The following is a 4,229-nucleotide window of genomic DNA, read 5'->3' on the forward strand; positions in this document are numbered from 1 at the left end:
GTTGATCTCTCTCCAGGGTCAATAATTTGTGCTATAACCTAAGGCATCTGGAGATAACTAAGCAAGAATCTGTTGCTTCCTCGAGGTCTTGGCTGTGCCATGGACTGAATATTGCTGTTCCAGTACTAATTCTGAAAGCAGGGCGGGGTGAGAAAGTAAGCAAGTAAGCATCTTCCTGTTCTGCTGTCCATCTTCTAACTTCTACTTTTCCTAGTGGAAGGGGGAGAGTGAAGGGAGGCAAGGAGATAGTTCCAGTGGTCAAACCACTTCCACCCTTCTCATGCTAAACCATCCATATATAGAGCATTAATTTGGAGTTCTGTGATTATAGGCTAAATAATTCAGCTATTGACTCTTCTGCTGAATATAGTAGTTTTAGGATGTATCTGCATTCCATCCATAATCTACCTAAATTCAATGTTAATCTATTAATTTTCTTTATTGAAATTGTAAAAGTGGCTCTTTAGTATTTGTATTATTCACTCTGAACCTTATCTTCTGAGTTCTTTTTCTGTCTTTTTGCAATTCTATTAATCTGATCCTAGAAGAACAGGTAAGAAAACTGTCCTGAATTTTAGGATGGTTCCCTTCAAACATCCAGAGTAAGACATGCTCACCAAAGATGCTGTTTCTTGATAGTTACAACTTCCCATTCCTTTTTTGGACTCTCAACTAAGCATGGAAAAGAAATTAGAAATAATTGAAGGGGAAAATACAAACCCAAATGAGCCTGTAGTTGATCTTGATCTAAACAGGGTTCTCAACTTCAAATACTCAGGTAATAAATCAAAATAGAATGACTGCAAAACTTTCAGTTAATATCAAATCTATTATATGACTCATTCACTGGCCTTCCTTTCCCTTGTCTCTTAATGGCTGTATGCCTAACAATACAATGGGATTAACTGCACCCAAAAGCTCCAGAGTTACTCTAGTTCTCTTGCTCCATTCCTATTGGCTTAAAAACTAGAAATGATGCCCCTTTTGGAAAGATACTACTACACTATAGCAGTGGACTTTTGTTATTAGAAATCAGTAGAAACGTGAATTCATTTTAGAGGAAAACAAAATTCACTCACTTTTCTTTTCCTCAATGAACCTGATTTGTTTCTGTTCCCTCAGAACTAATTCCAGAGTCAAATTAGACTTCAAGGCCTGTTTTCATAACTCCATTCCCTCTGCTTCCCCAAAATTGTGTATCTAGATCTATTAGGAGTCGATAGCTTTTTTTCGGCTAATGCTATACATATTAGGACCTTTTTAAATAAAGATCAATTTGATCACATACCTTCAGTGTGATACACCTTTGAACTTGAGAAACCTAGGTTAAAAGCTCACCTCTGGCATCTCCTGCCTTTGTGACAAATTAATCTGCCACCTGCTCTCTCATCTCTCATACCCAGATCACCTGAGAGGGTTGGGGAAAGAAATTTGACATAATTGGAACCAAATGTAGAGACTAGAGTATAGATAATCTAGTTAAACTAAAGGCAAGCAGGTGGAATGGTGGGTAGAACCCTGGGCTTGGGATCAGGAAAACTTGATGAGTTCAAATCTGGCTTCAGAAAATTACTAGCAGTGTGACCCTGAACAAGCCACTTAACCCTATTTGCCTCAATTCTTCATCTGTAAAATGAACCAGAGGAAGAAATGGCCAACCACTCCAGTATCTCTGCCAACAAAACTCCAAACTAGGTCATGAAAAAGTCACAACTGATCAGAAATTATGTTTTAAGGTTTAGCAACAGAATTTGTAATGAATGTGACAATTCATTTGTTAAATTTGCCATAAATTGCAATTAAAATTCCCCGATGGGGAGGCAGCTAGGTGGCACAGTGAATAGAGTACCAAGCCTTAAGTCAGGAGGACCTGAGTTCAAATCTGGCCTCTGACACAACACTTCTTGGCTGTGTGACCATGGGCAAGTCACTTAGTCCCAATTGCTCCAGCAAAAAAAAATAAAAATTAAAAATTCCCCGATAAAGAGTAGTATTCTTTGAGAACTGAGAAAATTTCTTTGACGAGTAGCAATGAAAATGCACAACTTTGAAGACATAATTCACAAAGTACCTTTATATTTTGCAATTTATTTGAGGCATTTTGGCGTTGGAGAACCAGCCTCAGGAAGAGTCTATTAGTTCCAGAAAGAAAAAGGACTTTTTTCTACCTCAAGAGTTCCTACATCAAGGAAATGACAGGTCTAAATTTTTAAAAATGTTGTGCAGCTCCTTTCAATGCTGTCAAGCTTTCACTGAATTAAGTGTAAAATAGAAGTCTTTCAAAGTAAATCACACACATACCTTTGTTATACTAGTCCAATCAGCCCAGATGTGAGGTAAGCAATTTTAATACCCAGGAAATGGAAGCAAGGTGTAACGTCACTATTAAGGGCCCTCAGGAGGGCAGGAGCAAAGGTCCTCATCACATCAGGTTGCATGGAAAGACGGAGGCATCACAGGTGAGTATCGGTCCTATTGGTACCCTGATAATGTTGGGGAAATGTGAGAAAGGCCTCCAGGAGATGGCAAAATTGGGTGAAGATGAATGGTTGTGTTCCTCAATCCATGAAATCACAGACCCAATGAAAAACAAGAGACACTCCGCTCCAAATGCTCACATGCACGATTTGCAGCAGACTGCCTCCTGAGCTCACTCATTGATCTGCTCAGCCACTAAACAGTACCCTATGGCACATTGTACCTTAACCCTCTCAATGATGTTTTTGATGCTCTTCAAGAATTAAGAACCATCAAGCAACCTTATTAAAATACTAAATTTTAGTATTTAGAGCATTCCAGTATTAGCCCTGCCAGGAATTGTGAGGCTGAGAAACTGGGAAACTGGAACACTTCACCCCCCTGGCTTGGAATGCTCTGCCCTCTTGAGCTCTTTCCAGATATGGCTGGAATCTCACCTTCTTGTAGGTCTTTTCTGTCAGCTGTTAGATTTCTTTCACAAACACTTTCTATTTTGTTACATACCTATATGTTTACAGTCTCTTCCCCTTAGAATGTGAGCTCCTTGCATGGGAAAATTTTACCTATGTATTTATCTATGTTTTCGGGCAGTTTATATGACCAAAAGAGAGGACGATGAAAAGTAAAATGGAGTTTTGGTAAGAAAATTACCACTTTTGAACAAAACTAATGCAGCCAAAATTAAATAAGAAACAGGATCTGGGGGAAATTTTGGTGAGTTAATTTGATAAAGGTCTTATTTCTCAAAACAGGGACTGAGCCAAATTTATAAAATTATGCTATTCCCCAATTGACTAAGACATAAAACAAGCAGTTTTCAGAAGAAGCAAAGCTATTAATAATCACACGAAAAAATATTCTATATCACTGATTAGAGAAATACAAATTTAAAACTAAAGCACCTGTGGGTCATATTGGCCAATGTGACGATAAAGAAAAATAGAGATGTGGACATTATTACATTATTGTCGTGAGCTGATTCAACCATAAAGCAATTTGGAACAATGCCAAGAGTTATAAATCTCTGCATATCCTTTGACCTAGCAATATCACTACTAGGTCTGTATCCCAAAAAAGATCAAAGAAAAAGTCTACATACAAAGACATAGCAAGCAAATTTCTGTGGTAGTAAAGAACCACGAATTGAAGGGATGCCCTTCAATCGGGGAATGGCTGAACAAGTCATGGTATACGATTTTGATAGAATACCATTTTGCTAGGGGAGATGACAAGGGGCATGGTTCAGAAAAACCCACAATTTTATGAACTGATGCAGAGTGAAGCAAGCAGAACCAGAACATTGTACTGTATACTAATGAGTATAGTCAATTATGTCTCACTCTGACAAGATCATTCCAAAGGACCCATGATGAAAAATGTCATCTATCTCTGGAGAAATGAAATCTGATTGTACATCAAAGCACACTTTTTAAACTTTATTATTTTTTTTTTTTTTTGGGGGGGGGAAGTTTGGCAACATGGCAAATATGGAAATATTTTATGACTTCATATGTATAATCAATACATTATATAGCTTGCCTTAAGGGATGTTGGGGGGGGGGCAAGGAGAGTATAACTCAAAAATTTTATGTGTAATTGGTAAATATTTGTCAAGATGAAAACATATTTTAGAAAATAATGTAAGCCTTGTTGGAAGCAGAAAGGGCAGTACTTTTAGCATGTTATTTGTATACCCAGCATTTAGCACAAATCCTGCCACTTAATAAATGCCTGTTGACTGACTACAGCAA

This window comes from Sarcophilus harrisii, chromosome 1, assembly GCF_902635505.1.
Source record: "Sarcophilus harrisii chromosome 1, mSarHar1.11, whole genome shotgun sequence".
NCBI lineage: Eukaryota > Metazoa > Chordata > Mammalia > Dasyuromorphia > Dasyuridae > Sarcophilus > Sarcophilus harrisii.